Source organism: Meleagris gallopavo, chromosome 12 (genome assembly GCF_000146605.3).
Source record: "Meleagris gallopavo isolate NT-WF06-2002-E0010 breed Aviagen turkey brand Nicholas breeding stock chromosome 12, Turkey_5.1, whole genome shotgun sequence".
In the NCBI taxonomy this organism is placed as follows: domain Eukaryota; kingdom Metazoa; phylum Chordata; class Aves; order Galliformes; family Phasianidae; genus Meleagris; species Meleagris gallopavo.
The window spans coordinates 15,037,826-15,056,236 of NC_015022.2; the positions used below are offsets into that span (position 1 = coordinate 15,037,826).

At 39.2% G+C, this 18,411-nt stretch overlaps 1 long non-coding RNA gene across 2 annotated transcripts in view; it reads right to left on the reverse strand.

Moving 5' to 3' along the window:
• LOC109369658 overlaps window positions 1-17,641 on the reverse strand; it is a 40,051-nt gene extending 22,410 nt beyond the window's left edge. Inside the window, exons 1-2 of one of the 2 annotated variants that reach the window (XR_004161082.1) lie at window positions 15,958-17,641; window positions 15,260-15,385 (exon numbers count right to left, since the gene is read on the reverse strand). This is a non-coding gene — a long non-coding RNA (uncharacterized LOC109369658). The remainder of the gene's footprint in view (window positions 1-15,259; window positions 15,386-15,957) is intronic. The other variant, XR_004161081.1, reaches the window with a different exon arrangement.
• Window positions 17,642-18,411: the final 770 nt, after the last annotated feature.

The following is an 18,411-nucleotide window of genomic DNA, read 5'->3' on the forward strand; positions in this document are numbered from 1 at the left end:
ATGCACTCTGGTTATTGGGGGTTAAAAGGGCACAAAATCCTTTACTAAGCCTTTATTTAACTTGGTGAAAGTTAAGACTACATGGCTTGTGTAAAACCTTCTTTCTTACAACAAACAGGAGGAAATACTTATCACAGCTTAATGCTGAAGCATTTTGATATTGCTTATCTAAATACTGGTCTTTGAATTTTTTTGGAAGCAATTCTGTGGCAACATTATTAGTTGCAGAGAAAAGAAACAGAGAAACACATTCACACCAAAGACATTTCTGTTTCGGTAACTTGATTAACTACAAGTCTAAAATGTAAAAGTAGTGAAGATTTGTTTGCAAGAAAGGACAGTTGCCAACTTAGAACCTGCTGTAAATCCCACAGAAGTCAGTTGGCATATTTTCAATGATTTCGACAGCATTTGCTTGGATCAGGCCAAAGATCAGCTAGCTGTTTGCATTTTGTGTGGTCCACATGCTCCTCTACGTTTTACCTTCTTGTTTTCCATTTGAGCTTAGAAATGGAATTTTGTCTCAGAAACAGCTTTTCTACTGATGAAGAGTTGAGGCTTTGTTTGCCAGAAATTCCATTGTCACCCACCTAAAACATGGATAGACTGGACAACTTCACACCTCAAAAAATAAAACTTCCAAATAAACTAATTCAGAAGAGCTTTGCTTATCTGCTTTTCAAGTACTAGGGAAACCAAACAATTACAGAACTGCAACCAGGCAATCCCCCCCACCCCATTAACACATAGCTACAAGATCTGGAGGTGGAGGCAACAACTGCATGGCATTCTTCTTGGCCAGTGAATTTTGTAGAGGCTGTTGTAACATAGCCATTTTTATAATATCTGAAAATCACAGGTGAGAGGCAGCCTTCTGTATCACTGTAATACTATGGATGGAAAGTACAGCAATAACAGTGGAGTGGCACAACCCTATGCTGCAGCAAATCAGAACAAGCCCAAATGCAACTACTGTGGACACAGAAACAAAAGAAGAAAAAACTGCTTACCTTTAGAAGGCCTTAGTTATGCAGGGATCTCCAGCAAGGCCCCCTCATCTCCACTGCCAGCCCTTAAATAAGGTCTGGGAAAGGGTGGATCCTGGCCCCACCCCTTCCAGTCACACAGGTGCATTGCATTGCATGCACCTGAGCTCCCTGGGTTGGCCCTGCCTTCCCACCAGGTGCTCAATCACTGCTTCAGGCCATGACTTAGCATTTCTGCTACACCTTCCACATTCAATGCTGTAAATGTGAAGCCTTGAATAAACAGCATAGAGATGCTTTAAAGTAGCTAGCTTGGATATTTGTATGAGACTGACCAGAGGAGAGCAGAGATCAGCACCACCTATTTCTTGGCAAATTCTCAGGGTGTTGAGTCACTGAGGTGTTAAACCAGGATAGCAAAAGCAGTTGCAGTCCAAAGCATTTCACACCACTCATCATCATAAGCCATGCTCTGAACAGGACATGTCCCCACTCCAGTCACTGTGATTTACAGTACAGCACAGCACTAATAATGTTTTTACTCTCACTTAGCCCTGAAGTGATCAAGTAGCAATGATCTTTTTAGGCCCCTTCCAACTGAACCACTCTATTCTGTAGTCCAAACATTCCTCCCAATGATCTTTTTTTTTTTTTTTAAAAGTTTCTCTTGTATGATAATGGCCACCTCATCAAGTCCACCTCAGATTTCTTCTCCTCGTGTTTATTAACAGATACAGAAAAAATGGACAAAAAGTAGTATAATTGAGGTTCTACTAAATCATAGGTTTGGATGATCAAAAAGGAAATTATAATCAAAAAATTTCTTTGGTGGATTTTGCCTACTTAGTTTTCATAGCACATCACATCTGAAATAATTCAGTTGCATAAAAGTAATTTAAAACTGTGTATGTTATTATCAGGTTTAAAGTTTCAAGTACCTGAAGAACCTATTATCTACAGAGGGAAGGGGGAGCAGCTTTTAGTGGAGCTACTGGGAAAAATTCTTATGAAAATAAGGAAAAGTGAACAATTTTGTACCAACATGCATTTTCCTGATCATTTTGCAAGCCTGCATTATGCGGCCACTTTCTGTTGATCTATTCTGTAGCAAGCAAAATCATATTGTCCTATCACAAGAGCACACTTGTTATTCAAAATAATTAGGACATGAGTCATCTTAGTATCATAGTTGGCATTAGTGATATATGGGGCTGATGACTGATGAGTCCAATGAACGTTTGACTCGTGTAGACTTAAAGTATGCAGCTGAGAAGCCCAGTTAATTCAGAAGAGACACAGCATAGCAGCGATAGCATCTTGTAAAAGCAAGATCCAAGACAAGTAGAAATGCAGCAACACTAGTGATGAAAACAGCTGAGGTCTTCAGATTTCGCAGAGTAGCTGAAAAAATGGAAGAACTTCTACACAAAAAAAAAAGTAAAAACTCAGATGTTTTCTACTTGAAACGTTCAAAGAATAATAAGTTTTTTTTTCCTACTGTTTACATGTTTTTTGCAAGTGATGGAGTTGTTTTTGTTCCCTGCCCACTTTCTCCCATTTTTTCTTTCTGTTACTTTGGTTGAATAAGTGAACGATATCCAAAATTTCAGTTTGGTTTGGAAAAGTTGTAACAGCAGAACGAAAAATGAAACTAGCTCAACCACTTTAGAGAGTTTCAATTTTCTTTTGTTCCCTCCTGTAACTTATCCAGAATTAGAGATCTGGAGGAGTTCATCCAAAAACCAGGGAAAAAAGGAAGAAGGATGGGGACTGTAAAGGAAAGGAAAAGAAAATGATGAAAAAAAAAACCAAAACTTTTTCCCTCGAAGAGAACAGAGAAAAGAAAAATGAAAAAGTTTACTGTTTATTTTAAGCAAGATAGAAATATGAAGATTGGAAAAGTATGCTTGAATTTATTTTCTTAAGGGTATCAAACATTTCTGCAACTGACCAATAAATTTAACATGTGACAACTGTTTTCATCTGTATTTAGCCAAGTTTGTTGCTACATTTCAGACATAAGGAAGGTTTCCAATGCCTGAAAACTGTCTGTTTTTTTCCTACCCTATTATGGTATCTAACAAAAAAAAAAAACTGCACCAAACAAGCTCTGACTTAGTTTTAAAAGTAGTAGTGTTTCAAACCAAATATGCTTTAGGACAACATCAAGGTTGAAATCTGCATCAGATGAAATTCATTTTGAATGCCACCTTTTGTAAGCCCTTCCAGTTGGTATTCTAGTCAGAAAGGTGCCCAAAAAAAAAAAATCAACTGTCTTCAAATCTGCTTCTTGTAGTGGTGAAACTAATAAGTACTTGTCTTTCAGCAGCTGGACACCCTGAGGGCAAGAGGAAAGCAATCAGAGCCAGAGACTCCAGTTAGTGTTTTCTTCCTCCATGGGGCAACTTTGGGTGATGCACAGATGTTCCCTACATCAGTATTAAATCCACATTTTGACTGCAAGTTGAATCAACAGGCTATAGAGCAGTGGAGACCATTAAGAACTACATGCTAATGGTGACTAAAAGTTGAAGGACCTCATTTCTGAAACGAAATTAGTCATCCAAAATTAGTCAAAAATAAACATTTAAAAACGAGGAGACAAATACATGATTATTTCCCCTGCAGTTCCACACACTGAAGCATCTAATCTCAAAATTAACATTATATGATTTGAAATCTCTTATGTTTTTAACTAGGCTTGAAGTAGTACAGTGCCCTCCTAGGAAAAAATCTGATTTAGTAGCTTCACTGTTTTTGCCTTTTTTTTTTTTAATAGTCACTCTCTTAAGATTTAAACTCAGTATCTTCATGCAGCGAGGTGCTTTCTTCTTTGATTCCAACTTCATAATACATATAGTCCATGTAAAATGGTGCCAGAAGAGGCTCCATTAATGGGCTAAAGCACTCGATGGTTTTCCAAGCCATTAAGCCATTTTACAGCTGTTCTGGAGGAAAGGGCAGAAAAAAAAATCCACAGCTACAATGAAATATCAGGTGTGTACCAACCTACACAATTCTGAAGAACAATACATGAAAAATGTTGTGATCACCACAGATGAAAGAACTTTGAGATGAAATTGGTCTTTCACAGCAATATCAGTTTGCATCATCAACAACAATGTATCTGGACAATGTGCCAGTATCATTGGCTTCCACCATTTTAAAGGCCTTTAATACTGATTACTGCACAGTCCACAAAAGCTTTTCTTGTGAGAACTCTGAAAAGGTTGATTATGTGTACATTACAGCTGAAAATGGATCAGACAAGTAGTAAGTTATGAAAGTATAAACACGAGAATAAAACCATTCACTGTGCTTGAATTACTTTAGTTTATCTTCTTAGGCTGAATTGTGGCTGTGGTCTTTTGCAACTCAAATAAAAAGCATAGATCAAGATGAGATAAAGATAACTGAGTATTGCCCAGCATTAGGCAATAAAATCAGTAGCAGGAATGGGAAACTTTGATACCACACAAAAAAGTTACAGTAACACAAGCAAAAATCCTCTGTAGCTACAAGTCAAGAAAATTAGGCACTAAAACAACAAGACAAGCCTCTGCTTTTGCACACCTTTATGAAGATGTTTGAAATTGAAATTACTTTGGCCAGCTGAAGAAGACTGTGTGATGTTCCACTTAAATATGGTTTGGATGCTTCCAAGACATGAGGGCGGACAACAACTTTCATCTTGTGGCCCATACAGGGGAGAAAACCTCATTCCAAATCTAAAGTCCTGCATTACACTGGGAAGAAAAAAACCTCACAAAATACTTCTCAGAAAATTCTTCCCATGTGCTTTAGAGACATGTTTCCCTACATACCTTCAAAACAAAATTAAGTTTTAATTACTTTCTGCTTGTTTTAGCATGAAAGAGTCAAGACAGTCATCACTGGAAGGAAGGGAAGTCAGAATTTGTATTGCTAGCAATGCACACCTCAAGAGGAACTCAGCATGGTCTGCAAGTCAAAGAAGAGTTTACAGACTGAGCAGTCAGGAAAAAAACTTCAAATGCTGCATTTTTGCTCCCTAAGATACAATAAATACTATGGAGGCTCCAGTGTTACTCCTGTGAAACAAAGCTTGTACTTTTTTAGAACAAAATATCCTAAATTAAATTCTAGTCACTACATTAAGGGGTCAGTTCCAAAAGATGAAAGTACATTCTGTAGCAGTGTTAAAAGATAATAGAGGCAAAAAAAAAAAAAAACCACTACAACACACTAGCATTACTGAAAAAGAGCATGAGTTGTTACATCCATGAAATGTTAAATTTTCCGCTATTCACAAGGCTCTGCATTCTTAATATCTGTAAAGAATGGTCATCTCAATTGCTAAAATATAAGCAAATGCTCAAGCCACAGCTAAAATTCTCCAAAGCAGCCACATCCAGCTGATTCTGCCACTTAGTGCTTCTCCTGTAACACCAGCAGTGCAACCTTAGCCCCTAAAAATTGGAGGGCACATTACACAGCCGACCTTGGTCTGATCTGACCCTGGGACAAGCGCCTGTGCAATCTTAGGGCTGAGAGACACAAGGAAATGCTGGGGCTTGGAAAGGTGCAAGAAGCCCCAGATAGAGAGGAAAGCAGGCAGAGCCAAGCTGTAAGCTCCTCTTGGGGCTGGCAGTAGCCTAAAGCAGTAGGGTCACACATCATACAGACACCAGTCAATCTTGTATCAAATGCTGCAGGATCTGTAAAAACCTTTGAGTTTTTTTCCCCCAACGTGTCACAGGCACACATACTCCTACGTGCAGACATGCATACACACATGTAACAACTGCCTTCTCCAATACAGACAAAAGTTTGCTAATTGATGTTTGTTAAAATTAATCTTTTGCCAGTCAGAATTAGTCACACATGAAGCATCATGAGCTTCAAGTAGGCTGTCTTAATTAAAGTTTTATCTGTCACTTAATGGAAGAATTATCATCAATTTTGATCGCTGTTTTTCATTCAGAAAGCAGTAGTGTTGTATCAGTCTGTGTGTTCCTGTATATAAATCCAAGTTTCTGATTTCAGATGGAGGCTGGTTTGCTTTGCAATGTGCTTGCAGCTTCGCAGCCTATCTCAGCCACACTCTCACCACACGTAGCACAGGTGTGTGCAAATAGTGAAGCCACAAAAGGAAACGAAGCTGCACGTTCAGATACTGTCACGCAATGAAATACCAGTTGCATGGCTTCGCCTTCACCTACTTCAGACTTTTTCTCTTGCAAGTAGTTGTACCAGTACTGCTTCTTGGGACAGTTCTTTAGCCAAAAAAATGTTCAGCAATGCCAGTTTCTCTAAAGCATGCTCTATTGTCCATAAGTTAATCCAGAAAAATAGCACTAACGAGGATGGAATTAAATCTGGAGTCGTTCAGGAGTAGCTGAGATCCACATCTTCCCAATCAGTAACATTTTGTACCATATTGCAAAAGTTGTTGTTAGAACACAAATGCTCTTTTTATTAGAAGTGCTTAAATGAGTTGTTAGTGACGTCTTCACAGAGAGAGCTGAAGAATTTGTTTGTACTTTACAAAGAACCTCTTCCTCTATTCAAAGCCACCAGTTGTTTTAATTTAAACTAATATTAAAAGCTTCTTGCCCAGAGTCTGGGGCTGGCTATGCCACTATACAGCCAGCTTTCTTTATCAGTGTAACAGAGCAGTAGCATTAAGATCATGCACTCAGGCAATACGTATCCTTAAGTTACTTCCCTCAGTTTGCTGGAATTAATCCGGATTTACACATCACTCATCTATACAGGACAGCTAGTGCCCAATTTCTTCACGCAGAACTGTGGAGCTGATTCAAATAGCAAAGACAAGGAGCTCTGTGTATATTAACAGAAAAGAATGGACTGGTAAATCAAAAACTCCCTTTGTCTGAACCACTGCAGATTCAGGGGGCTGAACCAAGTGACAACATGTCCCAGAAATTGCATCGTCATCGATACAGCAGCATAAATCAGGAATGCTTTGGTGGCTTTTCTGGGAAGTTCTTTTTTCTATTAAAAAACACAGAGCAGCCAATCGCTTCTCATGCCATGCTGACGTCAGTAAACACAGAAATCTATAGAGTTCTCTTTAAAGTATTTTGGCTACATGCAGTGGAACTTTAATAGGATCAGTCCCTTCCTGACAGGTCACAGTAGGCTGGCTAGGTTTGCTTACACTTTATGATTTCAAAGGCTTCTATTCCCATTTTTGAGAAGATACTCCCCCCCCTTCCTTTTTTCTTTTTTTTTTAATTTTTAATAACCACAGCAATGATCAAAGCGCTTTTAAAACATGCTATTCATGACTACTTTGAGTTTAAAAAAAAGAAAAAGCAGAAATCTAGAGTGATTCCAAACAGCATTTCATTTCAATTTAAGGAAGGTATAAATTTTGCATTTTAACTTCCACCATTCAACCACTGGAGGTAAAGAACAGTTTGTTAAATTATTTACTGATACCAATCAAGCTGAAGTTTGAAGTCAAAAATCAATCAGCAGTTCAAGACTTTAGATCAGCACAGGGGTGCTGGATACTATGCAGAATTAAGCCAAGATGCAAGTGAACAGATCTTTCATCTATGATATTTCATTCAAGTTTTGGAACATATGAAAAAAATAAGGACAGTTCAGTGGAAAAGAGATGGAGCACAAAGTGTCCACCTGCCACTTTCAAAGAATACATTGAGTATGTAAAACTAAAGGCATCCCTGTGCAGGAATTCAGATGAGTACTTCAGTGTCCACACCACGTTTATATTTTTACTGTATTATCTAAAATACCCACTCAATGAAAACTGCTGGTTACCTTGGAAAGGAAAGCCAAGCTGCTCCCTGCCAGGATTTAAGCACGCTGTTCCTGGGCAGCGTATGTTTTCCATGCTTTATGCTAGGCCACCAAACTTCCTACACCAGCACTTATTACACAGTCCAGTTCCCCCCTCCCCAGAAGAAGAAAACAGATTTTTGTTCATTCCAACACTTTTTATGAAATATAAGGCTTCTCTAAGGGACCAGTTCCAGTTTGTAAGTAAGCAGTATATAACAACATAACATTCTGGGCACAGCGGCTGCAAAGGTACACTCATCACATATGAATGATTGTTAGCAGAAAGCACTGCCATTTCTTTGCTATCCTTGGAAAAAGGAGAGGAAAAACTACATTAACTGTTAGGGCAGAGAGGAAAGGGACACTCCAGTTCGTGCCATTGATTCTCTGCGGTGCAGAGGCTGAGAAGTTAATGTATTCTGCTTCTCTTCAATGCCAGCTTTCCCTTGCCTTATTCATACAATTTAACTCCGGCCGTCTCCTCCCCATCCCTCCTGCTTTGCCTCCCGCTTTCTCAAAAGGCATTTCTCTGCATGGCACATCAGAAACTAAAAATCTAAGTTGCTATCTTACTTCCAAACCGAGCTGTTGTCAGCATTAAACCTACACAATGCATTACAATATAATCCATTTACAGGGTGTCTTATCATGCAAATAACTCAAGGTGCCTCACAATAAAATAAAAAGGACGAGAGGAATAAACCTTGGCCATTGGAACACACAAAAAAAGGAAACCTTGAAATTTACTTTTAAACACACTAATGGCTCTTTTCTCCTAGGGAGGCTCGAAGAGGGACAGGGGAGAGGATTTCACCAAGGAATTCCTATTAGCATTTGATGGGAGTTAAATGTGCAAATCCAGCCCGAGATCACTGGGGGACTAGACTTCTTAAAAAGGGAAGCTTCCCTGAGATCTTGAGAAGATTCATAAGGCACGAGCGTTAGAGAAAAGCTTGGTCACCAGAACAAGGCCTTAATGATCTGGCTTAGGGGCAGGAGCTGTAAAAGCTCCTTGCAACATAGAAGCAGAAATACTGTTTAAAAGTAGCTGGCCATAGCTCACTTCTGACTCATTTCCAAAAAGGGTCCTGGTTTAAATTAGTGTTTCATTATTAGCATAGAAATAGCAAATAAAAGGCACTTTTCCCTTTCTCATTTCATTTGTTTTCACTTTCCATAGTTCTTCCTCAGGCTGTTGTAAACACCCCTTTGGAAGAGACAGATCAGGAACATCCTCCCACTCCTTTGCTCCCCCAGTCAGAGCAGAAAGCATGAAGCTGAACAGATCAGCCCAGGAGCACAGGAGGAACAGGAACTAAAGCACATTATGGACCTGATTCTCCCTCGCTCCCTGCAAGGAACAGGGGCAGCGTCAGCCTATGCCATGGCTTCTCTTGCTCCCCCACTCACACCAAGCAAGCTTTAATAGTGACAACCAGAGCAAATACACCTCACCCACACAAGACCAAGACCAGACACCTCACTCCTTGTATGGTGCTCAGAAACATTTCTTCCTACTCCAAAATATCCAAAATGTGCTGCATTTTTTTCAGTAGTGGTCATTGACACATCATCAGAGCCATAACACAGCTAGCATTCATCTACCACATTCTAATTTGACTGAGGAACACATAATGTATTTCCAAACATACACTATCTGCCCTTAAAGATAATTACGTACCAACATCTGTTCTACTTCCAGAGCTCACCGCACCCAGCCTGGTTTACAAGCTGGGTTAAGTCCACAGTCATATAAGTAGAAAGCTGAACTGTAATTTCCCATTTTTAAGACAGATTCCTTTATTTCTGGGTCAAAACAGCCACTGTTTCTATGTTGCTCTGAACATTGGCTCTCCTTAGATTTGATTGATCTTATTCTTCAGGACAGCCACTTTTACATTCATGCCCACTGATTTAAATCCAAAGCAATACTTAAACTGTGAATAATATTCCACACTTCTAAGTGCTATCAGATTGTTGCCTGTGGCCCATGCTAAGAAGTAATGAACTCCTGAAGTTACTTGAAGAAATAAAAGACTGAAGTAAAAATGCAATTTAAATTGGAAAGCAGTGCGTTGTTTGACTCCGCTCGCTTCAAAGTACAAAGGCCAATTTGTTTGCTATCTGAAGAGGATGAAAGCCTAAGACACTTCATTCCTCATATCTCTGGGCATGTGTAGCACCCATGACTTGTGAGAGCCCTTCCTCAGGGACCATAGCTAATTTCAGAAGCAACAGAAGGATATGCATCATCCGCCTTTCCAAGATCAGAATCAGGTCTGCCTTGGTAAGCTAAGCTTTAGCTTGGAGAGAGCTTTTATGGCTGAGTTATAAAAACCCTGGAAACAGGGGAGTTTATGATAGAACCACTGACAGACCCTTAACTATAGCAGTATTCATGGTTACCACTACAAGACAGGCATTATGTTGGAGGGCAGTAAAGTTAAACCTGCCCATAGGGCATCCTGAAATGTTAACTGCTGGTGCATATAGTAAGATTTTTAGCACAGGTGTACTCTCCAAATAAACTTGCTTCCAGAAACCTCCTCCTTTTCAAAACACCAAAGGAAAAAAAAAAAGATTTTCATCTATGACACTGGAAACATTTCTATAGTTGTGAACAACTACATTTGATTAAAATCTGTCAGATTTATCTTCTTAGCAGGAGGGAAGAAATATGTGTTTTCCTCCAAAAGGAAATCAATGTGTCTTTATGATAGATGCAGAGTGAAAATGGGGATGTTGTCACTTTAAGTGGGGAAGGAGGAAGGAGGGCACCCCACTGGATATTACCATTAGCTGCTGGCATAATTGTTGCTAAGGCAATGCCCCAGTTCAGATCTTATATTCTGCTTTTATAGGGCTGTTTTATGGTCACTGACCCAACAGCTATTACTCAGACTTTTAAGGCACATCTTCAGTGCAGAAGCATTTTTTTTGGTTTTGTTCTTTTCGCATTTCTTAATTACAGCACCTTAGTGAAATCCCAGGAAAAAAAGTCCTTGGGTTTTTTTTTTTTTGCTGACAACATTCATGCCAGAGTCCAACCAGCTTCTTTAAAACAGCAGAATAATTTCACTTGAAATAACACAGAATTTAAAAACTGCTTACAGCATGCTGCTTGATTTACTGGCCAAAACAAACATTCCCATCGAGATAATGCATCACCAAAATTAGAAAAAAAAAATATTAATTGAGGGAGTGAAACAGAGCCCGATTAAAATCGGTAACCTAGTGCCCTCATCAAACTATCTGACCTTAACTAATGCATTATCAGCCTGGATTATGACATTATCCAGAGTTACCAAACAAAACTGTTTAAAGAGCCATGCAAATAAATACACTGCCCCTATCCTGGAAAACTTAGGTGCTAGATAGAGAAAAAGAAAGGAATAAGCAATGATTGCACCCTGACCAACTAAACCACAGAAAGAATAAACAACATGCTCAGTAAAACAAATTTTTGGCAGAGGATGAGTATCAAACCTGCATATCCTCAATGCCAGACCACAGGCCTGAACAGAAATCCATGGTCTTTTTGGAGACCTTATATTCAACTAAGTAAAACAAAATCTCTGCAGTTTTTAATGCCAAGTTATATTCTGCACAAACCACTTTCAATAATGATCCAAGTTCTCTAAAGAAACAAAAAAATGCATGTTCTGGGAGAAAGCACAGATCTCCTGAAAGGTCTTGAGAAGGTGTCACAGCAAAGGCCCTTATACTGACCGATTATAGGATGAGATGATCAAAAGAATAAATACCCGTGTTATTTTGTTGTTTTTGAGCAGAGTCCTCCCTATCTTAGCAGCTATGCTGGTCACATACATTAAAAGACACAATTACTCATGACAGTCCAAGCTAAAAGCTCTCACTGTACTGAGTATCATGGCATTATACCAACATAATTTGCAGAAATCTGGTGCCACTGAGGGGAAAGCAATGCAAGTGTGACACACAGGCACTAGACATTTATGCCAGAAAGACCTCAGTGATTGTCAATGATTTGCCATAAAGCACCAATTTCGTGTTCCACAACAAGGAGAATAGGATACAAGAATATGAGTAGAGAATGAAGACCCAAAAAATACCCCACACCATGTATAAATCCACAGTAGTTCTGGTTATTCTAATTCAAAATAGATGGATTATAACACTTCCCCCATTTTTAAGTAAACAATACCTAATAAAAAGAAAGAGGGGACATGATACCTACCCTACAAAATCCAGGATAGAGAAGGTAAGTAGAAAATGATTATTCACTGTTTTTCATAGTACAATTTGTGGGGCCTATTAGAAAAAAAGTATTTTCCTCCTCAGTCCAAATTAAATGATGGAACTAATTTACACAAATGTTGATGAGAACAAAAGTTGGGCTTGAAGAAACTTAAATCACCGGGTGCTACTAAGCATTGGCTTTGAATGTCTTAACTGCTGACTGTGGAAATCAGAAGGACACAGAGCTCTGCTTTCAAATCTTTTCCTAAGCATCCGTCACTAAAGATGCGTGGGCCAGGTGTTGCTTAGGTTTGACCCAACTTGCAACTAAATTACAGAAAAATAATGAGCCTTATTATTAAATCTTCATATACTACACAAAATCGTGTTAATAAAATCTATAGACAACACAAATAATTATTATGGCAGAAAGTGATGGAAGAGGACAAGATGCTTACTCAGAGCAGCCTGTTACTGCCTATTTAAAGCAATGTAGATACATACAACAGAAGTCAAGGAACACAGCTACTTTTATAGAACATAAAACTGTCTCAAAACAGTTGAATTAGAAGGATTCAGAGTTTCATCTCCACCTATGTTGAATGCTATAGCATAAAGATGCCAAAAGTATCTGGAGTCCAGAGCTAGAAAAAAACCCAAATAGAAAACGGAATTATCTCATCTCTGAAAAAAATTGCTAGGATAACTCATTAGATATCTGGGTCCAACTCTACTTTCAGAAAGGAGACAGCAATATTGAAGCATAACCATCAGTTAAAAATGAACCAGGTACTAGAAACAAGCTTCATACACCCCACATCAAATTCTGCAGTTTGACAAAGAGGATGAACAAGGACTTATTTCTGAGCAGTGGCACCTGCATGCAAGGAGAACACTGGTTAGCATGGAGTATTTGACCTTGCTGCCAACTTGACAAGATGCAAAAATAGAAATCACAGAAACTCAGCCCTGAAGTTAGATAGCATTTCCCAGCACTGAAAGCTACTAAACTTTGGATAGGCACTATCAATACTGAGAACAATTCTCACATCTTCATGATATAATTCAGATTTTGGTCTTGCTCTATTCCACTTTTTATTTCTCCTAATGTACACCAATGACTTTGCAATACTAAGGTTGAGATTCTGAAAAGGTAGTCCAAATTTTCAGGGGCAACAGAGAAATCTCACTGGTAGTAGCAGCTGGGGGTCTTTTCCTCTCATTCGCAGGATCACACTGATCACCAAACTCAGACCAGAGCAGGAAAGTAAACCCAGACCAAATTATCAGGGATAGGGAAGGAATTCTTAAAGCATGGCATTACCTGGACGTGTTTCAGCTGGTTTCCCCATACCCTGATGGCATCTTGCTGTGATTTTTTCTCTGCCTACACTTACGGATTGGGCAACAAGGAAGTGCAGAGCAGAGAGAAAAACTGCAGAGTTTTAAATTGGTAGCAATCTCTGGGTTTATCATAGGTAATTTGTAGTATTTAATAGCTCTGATATACAGGAGGTCACATGAAATCATTTAGAAGTCCTGTCTGGATTCAATTTCTAAGAAATTATTAATCTCTGCCTGGCACAAGAGAGATAATGGCATTTCCTTCAGTAGAGCCTTAGACAGTGCCAAGAGCAGGAGTCTGACTGTCATCAAATCAGCCAGCAAAAACAAGAGGGGTATTTGGTTGTTTGTTTATTGAGTCATTCCAGCTTGATATCGGCTTTATGCCAATGCATATAAGTCCAGAGATAAAGAGTCATTTCTAGTGACTGCAAGACACTCCGTTTCTCCCCATTGCAGCACAGAAGCCTAGTGCTAAATTAAATCCTATCCCAGATATGCTGGTAACCTGAACCTTGACTTTCACAAAGGAGAAAAGGTTCAGGAGACAAGCTGGGGCAAATCCAGAGAAGGGTCATAAAGGTGCAATGAGCCAGATCCCTGCATAAAAGTTTTGCTGCCTTTCAACAGGCCAGTGCAGATTTGAACTTGGAAAAGTCCAAAGGAAACTATTTAAACCCAGGTTTCAGAATGCAGAATGCACTCCGGAGCCTGGAGTGGCATTTTTTTAATAGAGCAAACAATACAAAGTAAATAAGGGAGAATGACAGCCCCCTGGGTACTCTGAAGGAAAACTGAAAGTCCCACTGGTGTGCTCTGCTTACTGGAGAACACAGGAGCCAAATGCAAGCATGTTAGAAGACTGTAGTGTGGAAGAGTTTTTTTCTCCTTCTTTAAAGCAATGAAATGGTTCAACAACCTTTGAGAAGGTAAAAAAAAAAATCTTGCCTGTCTACATTTGCAAGAGCAGCCTGAATTACCTGCCTTTCCCTTTAAGCATTTTCAGATACAAATCAAACACAGATGGCCCATTATGTTTATGACCTCACTGTCAATTGCTCTAGATAGTGCATGCATTAATTATTGAAATATTTTCATAGTATACAACTTTTTAGTGTTCATATTGTCACAGATAATTTCAACTTTCTGATTAGAAGGAGGTATAAACAGTGTTATTTATGAGAATTAATCTCTTGAATACCATAAAAACCACAAATATACTGGAGCTTTTTTTTTTATAATGAATTCAGCATTAAAAAAAGAAAGAAAAGAAAAAAGCCAACAACAAAAAGAAACTGGCCTCAGTCCTGAAAGTCAACATTATGTTAACATTCCCTGTGATACATAAACGATGCCAAAACCTATTACAATCGCAGTAAATTTTGATTACTAGAGTTGTTTGTTATTTATGTCTAGAAGATAATATTGGGAATAGCCCTCTTCTTTTCCGTTTGTAACTTACATCTATAAAATATTGTGATTTTTAAACAGCCAAAAAAAAAAATCAAAACACAACCAATCTTTGACTGAGGTTTTTGAATTGTTGTGTCTACTCTGGTTCAAGAAAACAACCTTTGGAGACTGAGTAGACTGTGGCATTTCTTTAACTCTAGTTTACTTCACTGGCAAAAATTCAACAACTCTAGACCAAGCCCAGAAGAATCCACAAAGCGACAAACAGCTCCTGGGAGCAGCAAAAGAACCATATTACAAATAGAATTGTCAGAAACACAAGTTTCCCCAAAAACAGCCCACAGCCACTGGAGGAATGCCTTAAGTTTTCACACTCACGAGCAAAGAAAAGGAACATACCCAAACCTCTACTTCCTTGTCAACAAAGAGAATAAAAAGTAGCAGGATAAAATGGCTTTTTCTGCCAGCTAAGTTTTAGACATTACCTTGAGTGCATCAGTCAGCTGCAGGTCCCCTGACACCAAATCAAGACGTCCCATGTGCAAATAGCCACCAGCCCCAGGCAGGAGCCCTGCCCTGCCTGCATATTGCTGGATCCACACACCACATTCCTGAAAAATAGAAAGCCAAACCTTACAGCTTCTTTTACTTATACTTGTTATTGCCTTAACACATCTCCAAGATAAAAGTAAAAAGGGAACCCCAAATTTATGAAGCGAAGAATTAAGGGATTTAATTCCTCTTAGAATATTCCAGACGAGCAGAGAACATGCCTTTCCAGCACTGCTATTTTCAGAAAATCCTTCAATAAGCTGATACCATTCAAGGCAGCAAAAGCAGGAGCAAGGGGGAAAGAAAGGAAGAGAAAGAAACATCTCATGGAAGCAGCCCAAGGGAGAAATAAGTTCACAAGTAACGCATTTACACCTTTCTTGATTTATTTAAGGTACAAGAATAGTGTAATATGACCTGTTTGCATCAGTAACAAACTTTTGCATTTGCAGCAGATCAAGTCCAGACCCTATTCCAAGGACACAGGCACCTAACAGGCCCATGGAGGCCAACGGAACAGTGCTGGGGCATCTCCAGATCCCACAAAATAGAAAAGAAAAGAGGGGAAGCTAAAGGAAAAACAAATCCTAGACACTTTTTTTTTTTTTTAAAGTCAAAGAAGCAGAATCACCTCCAAGAGCAGCAGCCCAACTTCATGCACGACCACTTGGCCTCATCTTTGCATTTAAGCGAGGTCCGAGTTTTGCAAAGACCAGGTTTGAGCTCATTACCCTCCCAGAGCTGCAGCGCACAGGTAAGGGCACTCAGATTCATCCACAAAAACCTCTCTGCCCCCTCAGATTACTCTTCTCAGAGGTTTAACATCTGCTACAGCTGCTCTAATAACCAAATTAACTGAGAAGGAGAAACAGATGGCAAATCAAAGCCCACACCCTCCAAGATGGAGGCTGTTAAGTCCTCTAAGCTCCCAGCATTCCTTTGGGCCAATTTGCACCACAGGCTGCAGCTGGCTATAAATTCAGTGAAGGCCTCAGCCTACTCCTACTTTCTTCTGCATATATGTATGCTTTCCTAGGGTTTTTTTTTTTTTAATGCTTAGATGAAGTTGGAAAGGAAAATAGAATTTATTTATTTTTTTTTTAATGAGTAGGAGTTGCTCTGAACTTGGAAGTGAGGAAGAGAGTTCTGTACCTCAGTCTCTCCACAAATCTGCTGTTCATCTGTCCTGTTTCTGGTTGTTCTGAAGTTATTAAAGTTAGACTTTGGGAGATTTAAGTAACAGAAATAGGGATGAGGTATCTTAACTTGCTTTTTTCCTTGTCCTGTAGCTTGCAGATGTAGAGCTACTGCTTCTAATGATCTCAAATAGCGGGCCCTTCTTCTACCTGCTAGGTCTGAGAATACAGTAAATGTTTATTTCTCTTCTATTTTCCTCCTATTTTTTCCCCCCTCTTCCATATAAGAGGTGGAGGCCAGATTACATTTTTGTCTTCTTGGATAAATGGGCAGTGTGTTGTTTAAATGCGAGGAAGCTCTACTGCTTTCTCTTTCCTGAGCACTGTAGAGGAAAGAGGATGTTCAGAAAGGCTGTATCCCACAGGAATGTGTTTGGGCTGATGGAGGCAGGCAGGCTGCAAGCACATCTGTAGGGATTTATGGTGATCAGTTTTTCAAGCATTAGGAAAGCCTTGAGAGCACATTATTTTTAAATGAGTTATATATTTAGCACTATGCCTGCCATTCTTTCAGTTCTAATTTTAGAGGGCAGGGGACAACTCTGGCACTATTGTAGCCTTGTCTAAATTTAATATAGTTGAGCAGCTGATGATTATCAGAGAGATTGCCTTTTTGCTCCTTCAGGAATTTTTCACTTAGGAAAAAAGTCACTGTACTACTCTGCTTTGGGGTATTGTACTAGCTGTTGTACACAAGAAAGAAAAGCATGCTCTAAAATAGCCTTTTTAGCCTTAACTCTTAATCCAGTGAAGGTTTTCAGATACAAGACAGGAAAAGCGTGGTTGGCATGAACACTATTTTTCTGTTGAAAGAGTAATAACTTGATGCTGGCATTTGGCATACACAAATATGCTGGTGCTGGTCCACCTCCATGGCAGTGCTGAGGATCTTCCAGTTCATGAGGTGCTGCCTTGCAGAAGTGTGAGGAGTGTCGTTTCCCTCTGCTCGTCTGATGCCGAGGCACCAATATGCCACCCAGAGTCATGCTATGAAGACCAGAAGAGGAGCCATTCTAACCCTTCAGTCCTGTTTTCTACAAGATAAAGCCCCAAACCAGCCCCCCAGGTTACAGCCATGGGTAAGTGTGACTTTTAACTCTTAGTGGTTGAAGGCAGTCTAGACCTCAATGTGTTGCTTTTTTATTAAGGCTGTAGTGAGCAATGTTGTCTTGAGTAATGTCTCTCTGAGTCTGTCAGATGATATTTGCCACTGATGTTTTATTGGAAACGCGGGGACTTGTGGTGCAAGGATGATTTTTTAAGTGTTTGTAAGTGATTAGAGGCAGCATACACAAGCATTTTAGTATTAGAAGCAAACATAATATGCATAACTCTAAACAGCGTAAAAGACATTCTAAGCAGAGAGTGCTTAATGAATAACTGTACAAAGAGGCCTTCTAACTCCCTATGTATATTAAGCTTTTTGCTTTCTTTCTGAAATATATTAATAGCTTCAAGAAGCCTTATTGATGCTGGCAAGTAAGCTTAAGCAGCCCTCTGAAGTCCCTGACATTTTGTGTACAGCATTAGACTTTTGCATATGGTTCCCCCCCACACTTGAGTGTTTTTAGGTTGGGGTGACTGCAGGTCTCTGAGAAAGCAAGATTGATAAAGCAAAGCAATTGGTGTTATTTCCTATGCATGAAATTGATTAAATGCTTCACTAAATGGCTTATAAATTTGGCTCTCATATTTCTGTCACCCACTGCAAAGATTACAGAAACTCGTCTATAACCATGTTGTATACAATACCAAATTACAAAAGGTTGTAAAAACTAATGTTTTGTTTAAAGTTTTGAGCAGGACCATATGCCTTCAGTGACCTTGAGTAAGCTATTTTAATTCAAAACATTTCAAAGAGTAGAAGTGAAAGAAAAAAAATAATCTGC